At 39.7% G+C, this 21,155-nt stretch overlaps 1 protein-coding gene across 4 annotated transcripts in view; it reads right to left on the bottom strand.

Annotated features, from left to right (window-relative positions):
* Nucleotides 1-21,155, bottom strand: part of CDK14 (cyclin dependent kinase 14) — a 570,565-nt gene that overhangs the window by 445,646 nt on the left and 103,764 nt on the right. Inside the window, exon 1 of one of the 4 annotated variants that reach the window (XM_044245989.1) lies at nt 13,320-13,481. The exons of the other annotated variants lie outside the window; for them this stretch is intronic. The gene's annotated coding sequence lies outside the window, so the exon portion shown is untranslated. Of the gene's footprint in view, nt 1-13,319; nt 13,482-21,155 lie in introns of those variants that run through there. 4 annotated transcript variants of the gene reach the window in all.

Raw genomic sequence — 21,155 nt, 5'->3', positions numbered from 1 at the left:
GGAAATGAGTTAAATTTTAATAACTAAGTGAAATTTAACCCTTAAAAAAAAAAAAAGAACCCAAATCACTGCTAACCAGTAACAGATCTGAATCACTGTGGAAAAAGCAACCAAGACCCCAACAGTCAACAACTCGGGTCCTATAAACCCAGCTGTTCTGAAAGGCACTGGTTTGTCTGCAGATCTGTAAAGATTACACTATGCCAAGAAGATTGAAAAAGTATCACTGAAACCCCTGCAAATAATTTAAATAAGTAGCTCTATAACCTTAGGAAGGTATAAAAAGACACATAGAAATAATAATAAACTTCATTAAACCCACAATGTTGGTTTTTTAAATAGGATGAATGTAAGTACAGTAATATAATTTGCAATAATCATATCTGTGCTTGTTTTCCTTATTTGTGTCATCTTCAATTTCTTTCATTAATGTCTTGTTTTTAGGTCTTTCACACCTCCTTGGTTAAATTTATTCCTAGCTATTTTATTCCTTTTTAATGCAAATATAAATGGAACTGTTTTCTTAAATTCTCTAATAGTTACTAGTGTATAGAAACACAACACATTTCTGTATATTGATTTTGTATCCTGCAAATTTAATAAATTTATTTATTAGTTCTAATAGATTTTGGGGGGAGGGTTAAGATTTTCTCTGAGTAGTATCATGTCATCTGCAAATAGTGGCAGTTATTCTTCTTCCTTTCCAATTTAAAGGCATTTTATTTCTTTTTCTTGCCTAACTGCTATAGCCAGGACTACCAATACTATGTTAAATAAAAGTGGCAAGAGTGGGCACCCTTGTCTTGCTTCTGATCTTAAAGGAAAAGCTTTCAGCTTTTCACCATTGAGTATGATGTTAGCTTGGGTCTGTCACGTATGTCTTTTATTCTGTTGAGGTACATTCCCTCTATGCCTACTTTGTTGAGAGTTTTTAATCTTAAGTGGGTGTGGAATTTTGCCAAATGCTTTTCCTGCAGCTGCTGAGATGATCCTACATTTTATCCTTTGTTTTGTTAATACACCAGATCTGTTTCAACAGGCAAGAACAAAAGTGGAAACAAATGGGACTATATAAAACTAAAAGCTACTGCACAATGAAGGAAACCATCAACAAACAAAAAGGCAACCTACTAAATGGGAGAAGATATTTGAAAGTGATATCCAATATGGGGTTCAATCTAAAATATATCTTTATAGAACTCATACAACACAATATTTTTTAAAAATCTGAATTAAAAAAATGGTAGAAGACCCAAATAAACACTTTTCTTAAGAAGACACAGAAATGGTCCACTGGTATGTGAAAATGCAAATCAAAATCACAATGAGAGATTACCTCCCAGCATCAGAAGGGCTAGTATTAAAAAGACAAGAAATAACAAGTGATGGTGAGAATGTGTAAAAAAAGTAATTCTCATGCACTGTTGGTGAGAATGTAAATTTATGAAGTCACTATGGAAAATGGTTTGGAGGTGCCTCAAAAAATTAAAAATAGAAATATTATATAATCCAGCAATTCCACTTCTGAGTATTAATCCAAAGAAAACAAAAACACTAATCCAAAAAGACATCAGCACACCATGTACGTCAAAACATTATTTAACCAAGAGAGGGAAGCCACCTAAATGTTCATCAACAGATGAGTGAATAAAAAGGGTATTTAATATATACCATATACAATAAATATCGTGGACTATTACTCAGCCATATAAAAGAATGAAATCTTGCCATTTTTCAACAATATGAGTGGACCCAGGGGATATTATCCTAAGTGAAATTCAGACAGAGAAAGACAAACACCATATGCTTTCACTTAAATGTGAAATCTAAAAAATCTATATGTGGAATCTAAGAAAAACAAAACAAATGAAACAGATTCGTAGATACAAAAACAAACTGATGGTTGCCAAAGGGAAGGGGTTGGGGGGAATGGATGAAATAGGTAAAGGGAACTAGGAGGTACAGTCTTTCAGCTATAAAATAAATAAGACATGTAGATGTACAGCATAGGAAATACAGTCAATAATATCATAGCAACTTTGTACAGTGACAGACAGTAGCTAGACTAATAGAGTGACCATTCTGTAGTATATATAAATATCAAAGCACTATATTTATATACCTGAAACTAATACAATATTATATATCAATTATTCTTCAATTTTACTAAAAGACTCTTCTCAAAAATTACCTTTGCTCAGAAGCCTTTGTTGATTAAATCCCACTCAGCACTTAGTTTTGCTCCAATATTTCGCATACCCTGGACTATAATTATTCTTCTTGTGATACTTTAACCTCAACAATGTGACTGTCTCCAGTTTTCTATGTTATAGCCCCCACCTCATCCCCCCCAACCCCCACCAAGAGCACTTTCTCCTTCAAAACTCCACCTGAAGGGTCTAGCAAAGGTTTTTGACTAATTTGGGAAAGTAAGGGCTTTACATTGATTAAGAGTGGTTTTCTCAAATGATATAGGGTCAGAAGAAAACACCTTCGGTTCCTCTTCCCAAAGCCAATCACAGGAAATAGGAGGGCTATCAGTAATACCTGAAAATAACAGACATTCCAATATTAATGGGAATAAGGCTCTGTATTCTCTATGACTAGCACTTCTATTCCTTGTTCCTGTTGTGTAGAAACAAAAGTGACAAAATTTACATAAGCAGAGATGTCTCATGGTACTTGAAGGCAGATAAAGAAGAAGAAATCATCACCAATACCAAAATAAACTTCTGGGTTGTTGTTGTTGTTGTTGTTGTTTTCCCCAGTAAATTCAACAGAACCTAGAATTCAAACAAGGTTAGAGATGCACCCATATAATTGGGTGTTCATGTGAATCAATTATTTTGGTTCACTCGTCATTAACAGGGGTCTGTACATTAGCTGAAGGACTCAAAACTCAGTAAAAATTGTTAGAAACTCAAATAGTGTTGGAGGCTCCAAAAGTCACAGTTTGACCTACGATTTTAGCTTGGAGCTATGTAAAATCCAGACAACTGTCTACCAAACTCACAGCAGTGGATTTGAAAGAGCACAACTTAATTCAGTTAAGGTTGGCATTCATTTCAAGTGAATTCATTCAGGCTGAAAATTGTCCCTTTGAATCAACCATTTTCTGGTGATTGGCATTTTATTGAGTTCATGGTGTGATCTTCTCCATTTCTTCACCCCACACTCTTCACGAAGCCAGACACCAGGGAAAGAACGGGTTTAAAGGAGTTTACACTGATGCACAGCAAATAAGCATGATGCATGAAGCAGGAAGCTAAGTCATGGTCTTCTGAGGTTCATGGAAAAAATATCCATGATCCGTCCAATACAAAGCTGGAAAAGTTTTGATACTGCAACAACTGTTATGTTTGTTTTTCTCCTCATCCATTGCCCTGTGAAGGTCTGATGGGTTTCTCCTCTCAAAATCTGTTCCCAATAAAAAACCCATCATCAGTCATCTATAAGCTTTTGGACACTTAAATCAGAACATAACCTCTCCAGAATTACTTTAAGAATTATAGAACAAAAAGCTTCATTCCTTTTCAAAAGAATTTCAGCTACAGGTGCGTAGGTGGGCAAGGTATTCTGGTGGGGGTAGGGGGACGGAGCAGGAGGAATTTCTAATGCCACTGGCATCATAACCCACGACAGCTACCCTCATCTCTAACCTCAGCTTGCAAGATCTAAAAGTATGCTTCCCTCTCTTTGATTGTGGTCTTCTTTTTCTCACGTGTGTGCATGCGTGTGCATTATGTGTGCACGCATGTGTGTGTGCCAAGGTTACACAGAGCAAAGATATGGGATGTGTTATCTATATGTACATAAGGGGATATACACATGGGTGTATTTTTACTTACAGCTATGTTTTATCAGAACCAAGACCCTGCCTAAAATCACCTCCAGAATATTAGCTAACAACATCCAGGCAAGCCTCCCATCCACGTAAGTCACATAGGTGACTGACAATAAGTCACTTAAAACTGTCTGCATCTCAGTCTTCTCATCTGCAAAATGATACAGCTAAAGTAAATAGCTCTTAAGATCTTTTACAGCACAACTCTTCTGTTACAAACTCTAGGCAGCAGTTTACAACTGGTAAATGGTTTTAAAGAGATTAACTACATAAGGCCAGACACAAAAATTCATTTCCTTGTGCTTCCATTTCGCTTAGGATTTTAGGTTTAGAAAGGAGGAGGACAGGTTCATGCCACGAACACCTCCCGGTCTCCCCAGGCTCTGTGGGCCTGCCTCAACTCCCAAATCCCGGCACTGCCACTCTCACGGCTGCTCCGGGACGATCCTGGGCCACCTGGCTGCCAGATTATTAGTGAGTGGCACGATGTAGCAGTCACACTGCACCATGTTTGGCAACCCTGGTTCTGTCCACTAAACGCCAGTCGTGTCCTTAGGACACTGCCACTGTCACAACTACAAATGCCCTCACAAAACAACTAGGTCATTTTTACATTGTACTTCATCATCTGTCACTTAAATGAATGCTGTCTTGTACGCTTTCACATAAGCCACAGTGGAATTTGTTGTCTTATGTTTAGTTTATTTTGCTGGGATGGGAGGAGGTCATTGTTTTGCTGTTTCTCATGTGTTCGTTGCATTTCTATTACCAAACTGGAAACACCTTGAGCATAGAAATCATTATCTTCCATTTCTTTAATGTTTCTGAAAGCCCCAAAGATGGCATAAATGGGTGTTCTGTTAACATCTACTCAAAGATGGACTATCTTCCTTATTATGACCCTTCCCCTTTAACTAAACATAGGCCGTTAAAAAAATTAGTCCTACCTACATACAATGAGGCACCTTCCAAGCCCAGATCTTTTCCATTCAATGAAAAGAGTTTCACCAGCTGTACCACTCACCAGATTTCCGCATCTATTGCTGTGATTTAATTTAAAAATGCTTATGTTTCTACTGACTGGTTTCTTTGGGGTCTGACCTAATTTCACTGAAACCCTGAATCCACTGGCTAATGGACATAGCTGAAGGGAGAATTCTTGAGGACACTCCATTCCTTTATGCCACTTCAGTGACCATAGTTTTGTTACAACCCTTGGTGGGCTTCAACGCTTTACCACCAAGAGACTTGATGACTATTTGGCCAGGTTTATTGTGAAATATTTAGGTGCTCTTCTCAGCGGCTTAAATTTTAATATATGCTGCTAAGACAATTTTATTAAGTTACTTTCCCTTCTGTTATACCCCTGAGGGGCACCTGGGTGGCTCAGTCAGTTGAGCGGCGGACTTGGTTTCTGCTCTGGGTCATGATCTCAGGGTCGTGGGATCGAGACCCGGTTGAGACCTGCATTAGCATGAAATGGGTGTTCTGTTCTCCCTCTCTCTGCCTCTACCCCTCCTCCACATGAACGTGCACATGCTCCCTCTAAATAAATAACATCTTCTTAAAAAATAATTATATTCTTCACAAACCTGTACCCCTGGGGCAAATAATACATTACATGTTAATAAAAATAATTGAATAAAAAATAATAATTATACTCTTGATTTTAGATGTACATGATAGTTTGCTTACAGGTTCATGTAGACAGATGCTTCTACTTACTGACCTCTATGTTCTTCATTTCACCCTAATCATCATGATAAATTTAACACAAAGTTTGATGAACAACACCATAACTGTAAAAAATGCCCTACGGTTAGTTGTGGCCTACACAGGTTTTTTGGAATATAGCTATCTTTAGGAATCAGGATTTCATCTGGAATATTCTCTAACCCCTTTCTGCTGTGGACCCCTGGTGTTGGCAATGCCTGGGATCTCAGTGCCACTCCTGCCCCCTTAAGTCCCACTGAGTCAGAACTTACACTTGAACATGACCCCCAGGAGATTTGTGTGCACGTTAAAAATTGAGGTGCAGGGGCACCTGGGTGGCTCAGTGAATTAAAGCCTCTGCCTTCTGCTCAGGTCATGATCCCAGGGTCCTGGGATCGAGCCCCGCATCGGGCTCTCTGCTCATCAGGGAGCCTGCTTCCTCCTCTCTCTCTGCCTGCCTCTCTGCCTACTTGTGACCTCTGTCTGTCAAATAAATAAAAATTATTTTAAAAAAAAATTGAGGTGCAGTGCTCTACACATACAGTGATAGATTGAGCTGGTATGGCCACATAAGAGATTGAGACTGTACAAGAGGTCGAGAGTTTGAGGGGTAAAATTTGTTTCAAACTCTGGGTACCATATGAATGATAATCATTTTCTTGGGTAACATTTTTACTCAAATTTCTCACAAAAAGTCAGGGCAATTTCATACAATTCTTTAAATTTGAAATACTCTGAAATAAAATTGTCCAGTAGGGTATACCCAAAGTATACCTTATGAATTTTTTTCAAGCAATGAGATCAGAGTAAGTGAAAAGTAGAGGAAAAAAGAAGATACACAAATTACAACAGCATCTGTACCATTACCTCCTGTGTAGAAATTTGTGGGTTTATGTATTTCTAATACAGAAGTACTGTTTTGTCATTGGCTACCATATCTATGAAAAAAAATTACCACAAAATTATCTAAGAAGGTTTGAACCCAGAATCTTTGCTTTGCTTGGTAGCTTTGGGGGAAAAAAATAATAATAAAATAGAAGGAAGTCACTTTAGCACCTAGAAACAAAATTTTAAAAAGAACTCGTATTTGTGAAGTGTACCATGTATCCTAAAACAAGCCCTCCCCTAGAAGGTGGAGGGGGGCGGGGAAAAGCCCTTTGCCTACTTGTTATAACTGAACATGTCCCACTGGACAAGGGACAGGAACCCCTGTTCACAAACAGAAGGACATGGCAACTCTGTAGAAGTCTGGGTGGCTTTCAGTCACTGTTTCCACTAAAAACATACTCTATATTCCCAAAAGGTCATGAGGAGAAAGAAGCTATGTGAATTTTGTCTCACTTGGCATACACAATTATATACTGGCTAAAAACTCCATCATGGAAAAAAAGAGTCAAGAGTGTAGCATTCATATCACATGGCCAAATGAATACATAGTGTTGGGAGGTGAAATATTAGAATTGACATCTATATTACCTACCCTCTCTCATTTATAGCCAGAGGGCTCAGAAATGGGGCACATGAAATGAGAATCCCCACACACAGTAAGGGAGTGGCTCTGTTGAGATTCCACAGAGAAAAAGCCTATTTCAACCTACAAAATTCTCACAGCTGCAGTGAGGAACTGGAGTACCATTCAGGACAAAACAGAAGACTCAGGCTACACAAAGTGGCTCCCAACATGGCTAATTAGTTTCTTCATCAAGACACTACTCCCTTAAAGTTCTCATTCTAGAAAAGAAAAAGTCTGTTCCTGCAAATAAGAACCTTTCCCCCACCCTCACAGAATTTATAGGTTTAAATATAGCTTTTCTTTCTGTCTGTCTTGGGTCCTAACCTGAGAAAGGGAAACCAGAGTGTTTTCAGAGGACTCCACATGATGCAGAGATGTGACATGACCTAGCAAGAAGAACTGACCAATATAACCTACAGCAATTTTAAAATGTCTACCATGCCAGAAGTATTAATAATCAATAAACAGATAAGGCTGAACTCAGATTCATGGCTCTTTGAAATCATGAATATGGCCCAGCACGCTTTCTACCTGTATACACAGGCTTACTGATTGAGGCACTTTTTTTTTTGGTTTTTGGGTTTTTTCAAACATCACAAGGACCAGAGAAGCTGTCATTTGTCTCAAAGGCTGTGCAAACGATAGTTTCAGATGCCTTCTGAATTGTTTTGTTTCTCTTCTGAACTTCATTGCACCACCCATAGCTTCTTTGTACTAAACCAGGCTAGTTCTTCCTTCATGTTTATACCTTTCAAATATCTGTAGCTCTCTATTCTGTCCCTCATGTAAGATCAAGCATCCAGAAGGCATAATAACATTAAAAATGGAAACTGAAAAAAGACACTACTGGAGGTACTGACTGATCCATTAGGGCCTGAATTTCTTTCCCTTGGTAACCATATGAACAGCATTTAAAAATAAAGATTATAAATATTTTTAAATTCCTTCCCTGAAGGAGAAATAAAATTGTGTACTATCTCTTTACTCTGAAACAGACAGTTATATAAATAAGCACAACTTTTATCTCCTCACCTATAATAACCACCTTTTTAATAAAATTTAGATGTACTATTAATGCTTAAATAATAATTAGTGACTAATGAATGTCAAGAGGAATGTTATAAAGTTCTAAAGTTTAATGTTTTTATTCTAATAAAATAAATCGAGATACGGAACTGACAAGAGGATCCAGAAAGATATAGGGCATCACTCAATATAGGACTGACTTCTGAAGCTCTTGAAATTTTCAGGGAATCATACATGGGTCACTAACCACACAGAGCTTATGAAGAGAAACAGGGAACAATGAACCTTTGAGGGAAAAAATGGAAGTCTCTTTCAGTGCAGCTTTGACAATTGGTCCATCTATTGTAAAGAGCTAAAATTTCAGCAATAATAAATCTGACAGCAATCCATTAATAATAAAGTCATAGCTGATTTCATAAGAGCTGGTTCTGTCAACCTTTCCTCTGACTGAGAAAAGTCTATAGTGAATCCAGACGCAGATCGCCAAGGTGAATAGAGCAGAGCAGTGGGATACACAAATCCTGTCGCTTGTCTGCCACCTGAAAATAAGCCTCGGTGCTTCCAGGAACATTTCACTGTCCTCTTTGTATTTTAGCAAGATCTCATTCAGCTGAGGAATAAGCCACTGGGGCAAACTTGTATCAGCAGGACAGAGGAGGAAGTTTATAGAACATATACCCTTCCCAAACCTTATCAGATGATAAATGGAAGACTGGAGCACTTTTTCAAATCCTCTTTTTATCCCCTCAAACACAGTAACACTAAGAACTGTCATATATGCTCAATAAACAAGTAAACTGGAAAAGGATAAAACTTGGACAAGATAATTCAAGTTGATAGAAAAGAGAGATGGAAATGAAGGATTTTTAGATAATAACGGTAATGATGATGGTTCTCACAGAGCTCTTATTATGTAACAGCTACTATGAAAAATGCTTTTTAAGTAGTTTTGCAGTGTCTGCAACAGCCCCATGAGGTATGACTATTATTCCGAGTTTACAGACATTTAAATTGAGGCACGAAATATTTAAGTAGCATGTCCAAGATGACACGGAGAACAAGTAGAGGTAGTAAGATTTATTCCGAGACTCTACAAAGCCCAAGATCCTGACCACTGGGATGTCTTCCTTACATGCTCCCTGGGATTGATATTTCAAGAGAAATAAGCAGAGGCCAGACCTGATCCACAACACTTTTCTCATTCTCTCTTCTGATGCAAAAGAAAGCACTCTGGTGGTCTAAGGTTTCTGACCAAACCTCCCTCATCCCTCACTACTTCCATCACCTAAACTTAACATGCCTTTAACTGACCTGATTCTGAATCAGCCTCAAATCAAAAGTCAAGGCTGAACAGCAAAGTCATGACGATGGGCAGAAAGCATAAAGATCATTAAAAAGGACAGGCTGATGGGGAAGATGAAATGACCTGGACATTAGGTACTGCCATGTTGAATCTTCCTTTCCCATATATGTTTGCGTTTCCTGTATAGTATGTTCAAGGCGAGTCATAAACCACTGGCTAATCCAATCTAAGAATCATGAATCTAGTCGATGGCAGATAAATGGATACCTCTGGGAGCTTACCTGACTTTCTAAAAAGGATTCTCTATCAGAAAAACCATCTAAGATTTAAGATAAACAGTAACAGGAAGAAATTTGAAAAGAGAATGCTGTATTGATGAATCCTGTCTCACCTCATCCAATGAAAAACCGCTTAATTTGGAAAAAAGCGTATACCCTCTCCTGCTCCTCTCTGCCCAACTCAAAAGATAACATGAGGTTTTCAGGTTACGTGTCCACTGAAAACAGCAGTGGGGAGTGAAGAAGGGTATGCAGCAGATATCAGGAGACTGAGGAAAGTCTCACTCTCCCACTGGCTGAACAAATGGCACTGAGCCAATTAGACAACACACTTGCTGAAGAACCTGCCAATTCCAAGAGTCTGTAGGAGGACCTCAACATCAGATAGAGCAAGGGAACTAAAGCAGAGGGGGTGAAATTAAAATGTTAATAATGACAAAAGCTACAGTCCAGCCTTCCACTGAATATTTTAGCTGTTGTTCTCTATCACCAAAGAACTGACATGAAAATCTAAGTAGCCCAGTTACCATGCTCAATTACCAGGCCATGTAGAGAACCCAAATGTAAGATAACCACAGATTATTCCCTCTACGCATAACTGTTCCTCATTCCCTTCCCCATCCTACAAGCTCCGAGTTTTAGGATCTCTAGATTATCTATTATGGTATCCATATGGAAACTTGATTTAGTGAAAGCATGTAAGGGAGAAGGGGGAATTCTGGTGTTTTCCATATAAAAATCAAAGCATATATTGGGGCACTTGGGTGGCTCAGTCGGGTAAGTGTCTGACTCCTGATTTCAAGCTCTGGTCATGATCTCAGGGTTGTGAGATGGAGCCCCACATGGGACTCCACACTGGGCGTGGAGCCTGGTTAATGTTTGCTATCTGCCCCTCCCCACCCCAGAAAAAAAAAAATCAAAGCATATATTAAAAAATAAAGAAATTCTGGGACACACTATAACACAGATTAAGTGAAATTAACCAAACACAAAAGGATAAATGCTCTATGATTCCACTTGATGAGGCAAATTCATAGACACAGAAAGTAAACTAGAGATTACCAGGGATGGACCAGGGGGAGGGAAAATGGGGAATTATTATTTAATGCATATAGAATTTTTCTGTTTGGATGATGGGAAAAGTTCTGGAAATGGATAGCAGTGATGGTAGCAATACCTTGTGAAAGTACTTACTGCCAATGAATTGTGCACTTAAAAATGGTTAAAGTTTTGTGGTATGTATATTTTATACCACAATTTAAGAAATGAAAAAAAAAAAACCAAAGCATACAGTATCTGTACTGCAATTGCCCCAAATGAAAGAAATCTACTCCAACATTTCTCCCAGAAGTATCTTAAAAAGGAGTACAGTACACGGTAAGTCCCATGAGGACAGGCCCCAGATCTTTTTGGCTCACTGCTACAGAGCAGGTACACTGTTACACAGTAGATTCTCCATAAATGTTTGTTTAATAAATAAATGATTAAAAGAAAACAGAAGGAGTCTCCAAGAAAGAAAATATTTAAAAAGCATCAAATTTACTTATTCATAAGAAAGAATAAGGAGCATATTCCAAAGAAAAATACCAGTGCTCCTCCAGCTAAGCTGCTTCAGGCGAGGGAATGTATCACTTCATTTTACTTCCTCACAGCAGGTCTTATAATGTCTTACACATAGTAGATGGCTAATAAACGTCTGCAGAATGAGGAATTAAAACATGTGTAATTATGGGGCACCTGGGTGGCTCAGTAAGTTAAGCATCTGCCTTCAGTTTAGGTCATGATCCCAGGGTCCTGGGATGGAACCCCACATCGAGCCCCGCATCAGGCTCCCTGCTCAGTGGGGAGTCTGCTTCTCCCTCTCCCTCTGCCTGCTGCTCCCCTGCTCGTGTTCTCTTTCTCTCTCTCTCAAATAAATAAAATCTTTTTCTTAAAGTTTATGACTATAAAATCAATGTCATGTAACTACTCTACTCTTCCCCTTTTTAAAAACTACTTTTTGCAAATGTCCAATTCCTTCTATCACAGGGCAAAAAAATAAACCTCACAGGTTATACAAAGTGAAGGTAAAAATATAAATAGCTAGAACATATCACTCTCAGGAAAAAAAAAAGTCAACAACACAGAGTCCATCATCTTCTAAACTGGAAAAAAAAAAATGTTTTTTTTTTCCAGAAAAAAAAAAAAAAAAACTTAAGTATGGAAAAGAACAGCTTATAGTTCATGTTGATTTTTCAGGAAGTAATAAGTGATGAAAATAAAAGAAAATGTGAATTCTCTTTGGAAGAAAATTTAAATATTCATTCCCCAAAATCAATGTCTCACCTTCATAATCAATAGCTGAGTAAACATAGAAGGATATTTAGGGCTCTTATGTGGCCCCCCCACTCAAAAATTTCTCATTTGTCTATCGATTAATCAGGTGTTCTTTTTAAAAAATACTAATGTCACAAAATTATACACAGCTGGCTTATGGCCAACATGCTACAGCAAGTTACCAATGATCTTCTCAATTGATCTTCACTATCTGCATCATTTATTTACATTTTATGTGATTTGCTGAGTTAAAATATACAGACGTAGAATATTTTTTAAAGCAAAAAATCAAATGCTGGCACCCTGGGCATTCAGCACCTCTACAGGAGACGGACCCTAATAAATCCACCAGGACCATGTAATGTAGTAAGTCTCACTCTGAACAATATTAAAACATGTTCTGCAACTTTGACTGTCCCCTAGCCCTATTACTGTGTGCCAATTAACAATGGAAATAGAAATTCAACCCCTGTAGATATCAAGGTTTACATCTCCGTCTCTCAGCTGTTATCGTCAGCACAAGCAGGTAAGCATCATTCTGGAGTAGTCTGTCTGCTAGCCCAGTCCTTCATGCATGCAGGGGTTCTCCATTAGAACCCAAAATGCTCCCAGTCCACTCTTAGAGCCGGCTCTTCAAGCAGAACCACAGGAAGGATTATCACCTCTGTACATGAAAGCATAACCACTCCAGGTGTAATGATGCAAAATACCAGCACACCGGCCTCTGCCAGAAAGCAGAGACTTAAAGCAGGTACGCTTCTGTGCTCTAGAAGGGAAGGGGGTGGAATGAGCAAAGAGGAAGCCCCAGAGCCCTAATCTACTAGAGACGCTTATTCCACTCAGAACCAATCTAGCTAACGTAGGGACATCAGTTTACCCAAATGAAAGATGTGGTCTCCCGTCCTTCACTGGCTTGCCTCAGAGGGCGTTCAGCCAAGCAAAGCCAGGGAAAACAATCTGTAAGATCTCTTTAAGCTGTAATAAATAAGGCGAGTTTCAGAAGAAATAACACTCAGCTATGGCAAAGAAGCACAGACGCTAAACCTTTTCCTCGTCTTATCACTGCTACTGGTGTTTACAAACTACAAGCAATAGCCTTGGGCGCCTCAAGAGACTCTCCATGAGTAACCTCCCGTCGGATCCCTAATTTAAATCCCCCCTTGATCAATCTGTGATGTTTCTGGCAGTTAAAGAGAAGGGGGTGAGTGAAATGACATGCATAAAATGAATCCTTTTCAAGTTGTAAATGAGTGAGTCAGGATTCAGACTTGCCGAGATGCTCCAAATTAAAAACCCTGCTCTAATTTTAAGCATGCTCCGTCTTACCGTTTTGCTGTTGTCTCTCTCAGGCTCGATTCACCTGGAACTCTTTAACATGTCTCTAGCAATGTGTCTGCACCAGGCCAGGCTCATACAGCAACTGAATTCACATCTTTCTGCACTAGCAAGCTGAAAACGGTACGGCCGTACTACAACCAAGAAAGGGGGAAGCAAGAGCAAAAAAAAAAAAAAAAAACCACACACAGACACAAAAACACACCAGAAATCACCCAAGAGAAACTAATCTCAGTGGAATAAGACCAAAAATAGTTCACAAGAACACAAAGAATATGCCAACATTCAGTATCAATAGCTTTAACAGTTCATTTCTCCCCCCCCAAAAAAAACTAGGTTTTTTTTTTTCTCCAAACACGATGGACTTGCCTGTGGAGTTCCCAGGAAGGCAGAGTAACCAGGCTCTGCAGCAGCATTGCAGCCAAAGTAACAGTGCATATGCTGTCCAGGCGATTCACAACACCCTGTCTCTTCAGAAAGATATTGATTTGCAATGCAGGGCTGCTTCAAAAGAATACAGAAGGGGAGCCAAACAGCTGATGCTGATTGCATAGGAGGAAAAACATTTAATCAAGGGGATGTACCCCATCAAACTCAATTCAATTTTTTTAAAAGCACTGGAGGAAGCCAGTAAGGATCTTGAGTGACAACCCCATTAAACAATAATCTGAGGTCCTACAGAAGGCCAACGAAGGCTACCATCATTCGTGCTGCAAAAGCCACTAAAATAGTTTAATGTGTCTATGTGTATATATTTGTCATATGCAAATGAGGAATAATGAGAACTCTAAAATAAACATGCACCAAATAAATGAGGTTTAAAATGCACAGGTGTAGCACTTACAGACCCGAAGTGATAAAATACATAGTTACAAGCCTACAGAATTCTTGGTTGGAGGGGTTAGAGCTTCTATCACTCCCAAAAGTAAAATGCCAACACAAACCAGATCCCAAAACCCTTAGGTTAATTATGTCAAGTCATACCACACAGCGCTGGGTGCTGGGTGCTGGGTAGTGAGGAAGAATGCCAAAAGGCTACTCTTATAGCGACCCCTACAGGAGAGTGGTTAAGCTACAATTTGTCTTTGTTCAAAGTACCTCCTATCCTCAAAAAACAGAATCACAAAAGGGTATAAGTTAGGTTAAGCCACAAGGATACAACTGAAAAACACTTCAGGCTAGAAATTTTAAAAGTCAAGCATGAAATCTGACCTCACAGATATTTATTTAATTAAGAGATTAAAGTACAAGAGGAGGTAACTACCATGTCAATGGTGAGCAGCCAAAATTCTCACAGCCCACAGGACTGGGTACACTTATAATCAGAATGCTCAGGGAAAGGTGGTTTCCCTTCAGTTTAAAGAAATGATCTCCCGGGGCCCCTGGGTAGCTCAGTGGGTTAAGCTGCTGCCTTCAGCTCAGGTCGTGATCCCAGGGTCCTGGGATTGAGTCCCACATCGGGCTCTCTGCTTTGGCAGGGAGCCTACTCCTCTCTCTCTCTCTCTCTCTCTCTCTCTCTCTCTGCCTGCCTCTCTGCCTACTATGCCTACTAGTGCTCTCTGTCCGTCAAATTTAATAAAAAAAAAAAAGAAAGAAAGAAAGAAAAAGAAAGAAAGAAATGATCTCCCAGGGCACCTGGGTGGCTCAGTTGGTTAAGCGTCTGCCTTCAGCTCAGGTCATAATCCTGGGGTCCTGGTTCAAGCCCCATGTAGTCAGGCTCGCTCCCTGCTCAACGGGGAGCCCAGTTCTCCCTCTCCCTCTTGCTCATGCACTCTATCTCAAACAAATAAAATCTTAAAAAGAAGAAGAAGAAGGTATCATCTCCCGTTTGCAAACCATCTTCACCTTCATCCTTTTGAATTACACTGTGAAGATACTGAACTTTTATTTTTCTCTGCATCAAAAAAACTCATTCAAAAACTTACAAAAAGTTCTTCAAACACAACTATTATTAACTTCCTTTTTCAGGAAAGCCAAGAGAGAAAGCTCCATCCTTAATATCCAAAAACTACTGAGGTCCACGAATACCATTTCTGCAGAGGGGACTACATTCCTATAAGAATCTGAGTTTTAGTTTGTGATTGCTCAACCCTCCAGCCCACAGACTCCTTTTTCAGGACCAACAGTGCTTCTTACTTAAATCATTTAAGATTTAATCATATGCTGCCTCAAAACTCTCACTAGCTCACTAGCTCACCATTTTAAGGTCCTTGAGGAACAAACTCGATCAACTGCTTCCTTTTTTAGTCCCCTACAACATATAATGCAATGCTAGCTATCCAGAAAATATTAAATGAATATTTAAAAGAAGTAACAAATTCCCCCAAATCCATATTTTAGGGCTTAAATAATCTACCCCCACCCCCATCATTCAATGTTCCCTGAAATTTAAAAAACAAAAACACATTGGAAGTGTTATCTTCAGTCACTCCACCCAGGTAGTTCCTGTCCTTCTTCCTATAGAGTTGGTAGATAAGGGCATGTATAATGTTCATGGTCAAGAGGCTTTGCTGTTTAAGAACCAACAAACTGCACTGAATAAAGTTTCCCCCTTATTTTTTCATGTATTTATTCAACAGATGTGTGCTGATGCACCCAGCAGTAGGAACCTCCATGTTCTCTGCATTCAAGGAACCCAGTGAGTGGTGAAAAATAAAGCAAGTGATTATAATATACTGAAATGTGTGTTTTGGGAGTGCTTGGTTGGGTACAGATAAGAGTGGCTCAGAGAAGACCTCACTGAGGAGGGAGCGTCAGGCTGAGGCTTCCAGGCACTGGCCAGAAGAGGGAGGGCATGTGAGGAACAGCAGGACAGGACAAAAGGATCAGAGGCCTGAAACTGGAAGCTGTCTAAGGAAACCACGGAGCAGTAAATAGACTGGTGGCAGCTGGGAAGGCTGAGGGGAAGATGGCTGGATGCCAGAGCATAACAGACCTGTAAGCCATGCTAAGAAGTTAGGGCTTTTATCCAATAGGAAGTTGCCATTTAATCCAACAGGAAGGCACTAAAGGACTGTAAGCAGCACAGCAGCTGGGTGGGATTTTTTTCATTTTACAACAGGGCAATGGCGTAGAACGGATTGGAGGTGCAGGAGCAAGCGGGGAGGCTATTCACTCACAGTCTGCAAAAAAATGATCAGAAGCTCACTTATGTGTCTTAGGTTTCTAATCTCCTAGAAATGGAGCTCAGCCAGGATTCTTGTTCGCCTAATTTACTGAGGACATGCTCTCAGAGGAAGGGAGTGAGGAGGCAGGACAGGGAAGATGGGGGAAAGCAAGGAAGAGTGGTCTCAGAAGGAAAAAACCACACCCAACATCTGTCCCACCTGAAGCAAGAAGGCTGGCCTTGTTTACGCCTGGACTGGTAATCACTGACTGGGGGCTGGAGAGGAAGGGCTTCTGTTTAGCCTAGGCACCCACTGACCAAGCAGAACTGAGCGGCCACCCCCCCCCAGCACTTACCACTCCATGCTTCAGTCACAATAGACAATGTTTCTTTTCTTCTTCTTTTTTTGTTTTGTTTTTAAAGATTTTATTTATTTATTTATTTATTTATTTGACAGAGAGAGACCACAAGAGAGGGAACACAAGCAGGGGGAGTGGGAGAGGGAGAAACAGGCTTCCCTGTGAGTAGAAAGCCCAATGCAGGGCTCTATCCAAGGATCCCAGGATCATATCCTGAGCTGAAGGCAGAGGCATAACAACTGAGCCACCCGGGCACCCCAATGTTTCTTCTCCTCAGAGCTAATTCCTGCCTTAGGAATCTGTCTGTGCTGCTCTCACTGCCTAGAATGTTCTTCCTCAGATAATCTTGGCTGACACCTTCTCATTACTCAGTTGGATGTCAGTAATCTCCTCCTCCGAGCCCTCCCTGGTTACCCTCTTCTTCGCACCAAATTTGCTGCACCATCTAATGTATTTATTTGTTTGTCTTCTGCCCCCACTGGCATGAAAAGGCTCCACAGCACCGGCTTCTACAGCATGTCCCCAGCCCCCAGGATAGCACTCAGTACCTGCTGAATAAATAAATATTAGGAAGAGCTGCTGCTGATGACTGTTGTTCAGACAAATTCTGTGGGCTCTCAAGAGTGGAAACAGACGGAAACCTTTAGGAATGAAAGGGGAGAATGTGTGGGGAAAATATAGTGTCAATGTATATATACACAAGCTTGGCCTTAAAGCAGAAGTGAAAAAACAGGCTAGAAGGCAAAGCTATGGGAAATTAATCATTATGTTCATGTCATACAAGATTCACAATCCACTGCCATTAAGACTATCTTTATTACAGGACATCTAGATGTATCTGAAACCAACCACAGAAGGACAGTAACAGATGTTAAAATAGAGGGTCTATTTACAAAAGTCTTATAAAAACATCATCTTGATAAATATAAAGGAAAAGATAAGAAAGAAAACTGACATACAAAAATGCTAGAATCTGACCTTATCTGCTTGGGTATCATTTTTTCAGGAAAACAAAAATTGATCCCTGGAAGTATCTGCCTTCATATATGATTTTTTTTTTTTAACTTAAAAAGTATATCATACATTTTGCTGACTTTTCAAATGAATTATAATAAACACAGTCTCATCTTCAACTGATGATGACTGGGTCCCTCGTGAACATTAGTGATAGCCACGAGAATTTACCAAGAGTATACAGGGTCACTAACACCTGATCTCCAGACCTGACATACATGCATCCTTTTGCATCATCACTATGGTTTATTCTCTTTGCCATCAGGCTTCCTTCCTTAAGGCTCTAAACATGCCACCTCCTCCTAAGACTACCACACTCTTCCCAGTCTTGCCACAAGCTTCCTCAACCATCCCTAAACTTGAGCAACTAGACAAACAGGCTTATTAGAACACTGTGAATACAGGTTTGTGCAACTGTGAGAATAGGGGGGTGCAAAGCAGAACCAGGAACTTTCTTCTGAGTGGAGAAGTACAAGCCTAGTAACCCCCCTCACAACAAGAGGCTATTCCCTATGGGCAACTAGACAAACAGGCTTATTAGAACACTGTGAATACAGGTTCGTGCAACTGTGAGAATAGGGGGGTGCAAAGCAGAACCAGGAACTTTCTTCTGAGTGGAAAAGTACAAGCCTAGTAACCCCCCTCACAACAAGAGGCTATTCCCTATGGGCAACTAGACAAACAGGCTTATTAGAACACTGTGAATACAGGTTCGTGCAACTGTGAGAATAGGGGGGTGCAAAGCAGAACCAGGAACTTTCTTCTGAGTGGAAAAGTACAAGCCTAGTAACCCCCCTCACAACAAGAGGCTATTCCCTATGGGCAACTAGACAAACAGGCTTATTAGAACACTGTGAATACAGGTTCGTGCAACTGTGAGAATAGGGGGGTGCAAAGCAGAACCAGGAACTTTCTTCTGAGTGGAGAAGTACAAGCCTGGTAAACCACCCCCCGCCCCCGAACCAGAAGCTATTCCCTGTTGGCTCTGTGGTACTTCTCACCTGGGCAGAAATACTTATTTCCTATCAGCTTCCCCGGAGTCATCCCAGACCTACAAGGCTATCAGATCCCTGACCCTCACGGGAGTACAGTCTAACAGACAGATTGCCTCCCCCCATAAAAAAGGAACCCAAACAAACAAAAAAAAAGTATTGAAGAAAGGAATAGAGAAAGCTCTTCTTTTTGTTTTGTTCTTTTTTTTTTTTTAAACCAAAAAAAGGAGAAAAGAAAAATAAGTAAATAAAGTTAGGAAAGGGGTAACAGCAAAGTCTACTTTATGCATATAAATCTAATACAATACAGTAAGTCTGCCTTATGAATTACTTTCAATAAACTTTTAAGTCTCATGGAGAAGATATTTTATTTTGAAAAGTGATAGAGAAAAGACAGAAATTCCCCCAAAAAAGTGGCTGAATTTCAAATTATTATAGATCCAGGCGACCCTAGCAATTTTTTTCTACTGCAAAGTTTTACAGTGAAATGTTCATGTTATGATTGTTTTAAAAATGCTCACAAGGTTTTAGTAAACCTAAACCTTTATTTTTTAATAAACACTAAAAAATTTATGACTTAATTCTTCTCCACTAATGCTAGTCATTGCTTAGACTTCCATATATTCAGAGAAATGTCATTTATTTAAAATACTTTCTCAATACCAAAAATATCCATATATCACTCTGGCATTTCACAGAAACCTTAGGATTTTCTTCTTAATATTTACATAACTCTGAGTGTTTTCTGGATTCTAGAGGAGAAAAAAATGAACCAATTCTATCAGTAAATACAGGTAATTCTATCACAACCCAAGAAATTTGTTCTTGAAAAATGCTGCATTTTGTTAAAATGCACCCTAAAAATACAAAGGCCTATGGGGAAAATAAGACTAAGGGGAGACCATTCAAAATCCATGCATCCAGAGCACAAACAAAAACCATAACCATAATCATAACACACACACACACACACACACACACACACACACACACACGCCATATCTTCTTCATCTCTGCCTTCCCTACAGTGCTGACACTGGGTCCTACATACAACAGATGCTCTAGGTTTGTTTCTTGGCTAAAGATAAATCCTATGTTGATCACCACGAACCGCAGAAAACATGTCCAGGTGAAAAAGTTCAATTATAAACATCATCTAAGTTGGAGATTAAAAGCCCAAAGACAGAGCTATAGCAAGGAAACCTAATTTTTTTAAAGATTTTATTTGTTTATGACAGAGAGAGATAGCGAGAGAGGGAACACAAACATGGGGAGTTGGAGAGGGACCAGTAGGCTCCCCACTGAGCAGGGAGCCCGATGCAGGGCTCAATCCCAGGACCCTGGGATCATGACCTGAGCTGAAGGCAGACCCTTAATGACTGAGCCACCCAGGCACCCTACAAGCAAACTTTAGATTATGTTTGTCAAAAAGCAGCATGGAAAGTTGATTTTCATGAATCCTAGTAACAAAAACAGGTAGATACAGATTACAGTAATAAAAAGGCAGGACTTCTTTTTGTCTCCTTTAAAAATATGATGTCTGGGGGCACCTAGGTGGCTCAGGTTAGGCCTCTGCCTTCAACTCAGGTCATGGCCTCAGGGTCCTGGGATCGAGCCCTGAATCAGGCTCTCTGCTCTGAGGGGAGCCTGCTTTCCCCTCGCTCTCTGCCTACTTGTGATCTCTCCCTCTCTGTCAAATAAATAAATAACCAAAAAAAAAAAAAATCTTAAAAAAAAATATGTGATGTCTGATCACAGTTCTGCTTCTAACCAAGGGTTCAGTCTACTCTATTTTAGGGAACAATCTTCCTCCTTTCTATATGTTTTGTTTCCTGATCTTGTGTCCTCAATTATCCTGGGAAACAACTTGTCTACGCCTGAGTCTTTGCTTCTCCTCAGTTAAATTTCTAATCCTTGGCACATAAGACTTTGCATTAAAATACACATTACATGGTTGCTATACACACTATGTATTTATTATTTATTCAAGTAACAGAAAATGCCTGGGTATCTGCATGGCCAAGTGCGGCTTTTCCCACCCACACCCTTGCAAAATCACAACCGATTATTTGATGGGGTGCCATGCCCCAAGTGTGAGAAACTAAGCCAGAGACCCAGGTATAAAAGCAATCTTACCAAGACCATATTCACAAAGAACAGTATCAGAGAATTCCAAATGTCTAGAACTAATATGATCTTAGAAATGTGAATTAAATTATAAGACTTCAGTGGCAGACACAAAAAAAGACTCAGGTAGAAGCAAGAAGAAAGGCAAAAGGCACTGAGGAAAGATGTGAGGATTTTCTCTCTTCCTGATGTCAGGATTCCAGTACGGAGAGAAGCTACAAATCCAAGA

Source organism: Neovison vison, chromosome 4 (assembly GCF_020171115.1).
Source record: "Neovison vison isolate M4711 chromosome 4, ASM_NN_V1, whole genome shotgun sequence".
Taxonomy (NCBI): Eukaryota; Metazoa; Chordata; class Mammalia; order Carnivora; family Mustelidae; genus Neogale; species Neogale vison.
The sequence above is the reverse complement of the archived record's forward strand: the minus strand, read 5'-3'. Positions and strand labels throughout refer to the sequence as shown.